The sequence below is a fragment of the Apium graveolens genome, unplaced genomic scaffold (assembly GCF_009905375.1).
Source record: "Apium graveolens cultivar Ventura unplaced genomic scaffold, ASM990537v1 ctg3311, whole genome shotgun sequence".
Lineage (NCBI taxonomy): Eukaryota > Viridiplantae > Streptophyta > Magnoliopsida > Apiales > Apiaceae > Apium > Apium graveolens.
The window spans coordinates 58,332-59,847 of record NW_027418031.1 but is presented as its reverse complement, the minus strand read 5'-3'; positions in this window follow the sequence as shown (position 1 = coordinate 59,847).

The window sequence follows — 1,516 nt, the reverse complement described above, 5'->3', positions numbered from 1 at the left end:
GTTGGTGAAAATATATTATAATGAGATTATTATTATTTATGTAGGATCTCGAGACGAGGGTAAACTTGCCATAAAAGTCGAGTAAAGCTTCCAGTTGCTCCTACCTGCCAGTCAAGTCTAGCCTTCTCAAGGCAAGTGATTCAACCTGCCTCTTTCATTTATACTGCAAGTGTGTGATTACTAGTTCGTATATATACGATGCGAGTATTTTAATTCACCTTGATATACATGAACCAAGTGGTTTCGAATCTATATCCGTAGTATATGAAAATGACATGAACCCTCAATTATTTATTTCGAGTAGTTTAACTTTACTTGAAGATTGTTATGCAAGTAAATCCAAAATCCTATCATGCTAGTATACCAAAGTAATTATGATGTTGAACCATGTGCAAGATATACCCAGTAACCTTGTCTTGATACCTAAAAGTCAGTTGTTCCTTAACGATTGTTCATAATTGTTTGACAACCCTATCATTACCCCAAAGCATGATACTCTGTTGTACCTTGAGCTGATGCCCACTTTCTCTATATTTTAATACCTAAATCTTATTTGGAACCATTAATGATCACCTTCTTGATAAAGTATAGTTTAGTGGATCATGGCCTTGAATTTAGTGGATCTTGTTTCCCAGTGCTTCGGAGTTAGTCCAAAACTTTGTTAAAAATGTTTACTGTTTAATTAGTTAATTAGCAATTGGCATCAGTTTTTAAAAAAATAAAAAGGTTAAGATTTGATTTCCAGTCCCAAAGGGGGACATATATTTTCTTAAATAGTGGACCTGGATTGAGACGCGAGTCCTTTCCGCACATAAATTGTAGGCTTAAAAGTTGCCAAGGGATCCCATCAATGTTCTAGAACCCAGCGAGGTTCGGGATTACTTCGCGGCTGATCACCGGCTGTAATCCGTAGCGTCATAAAACGGTTTTTAATAAATAAATGGTTTTGGAAATGTTTTGATATAAATAAATGATGCCATCATCCAAAAGTTTATCTCTTGTTGTTAATAGTTTTCCTTCACATTGTTATTCTTTCATTTTGTTTATGAAATATATTGTATAGCACTTGTTGAACATTTAGCTCACTACTTGCTTTTACCCTGATATTACAGCTAGCAACTATGGTTAGGTTCAAGCAGACATCACGTAAGACTTGTGATGCCGATGCGTATGTTCGAGCTCGGGTAGAATAAGAGATAGCTTTGTGTGAGGACTCGATATATAAAAAAATCAGGTTGTAATAGTTAATAGTGTTGGGCTGTTCCAAACCCTAAACTGTAAGATCTTGGATTCAGTTGTATTTACTTTCTTTTGTTAACTATTGTAATAAATTGTATATTATGTATGGTTAGGTTGTGGGTGTGACATTGCCTTTGTCGGTTTTTCCTTTCTTGCAGTCAGGAGATATGTGGCCTCTTTCACCATAATTGTAGCATTTGACATTTGAGTTGTCTCCTCTGTCAGACTTTCCTCCTTTGCCTTCAGACTTTCTGAACCTTTTCTTATCAGAACTTCT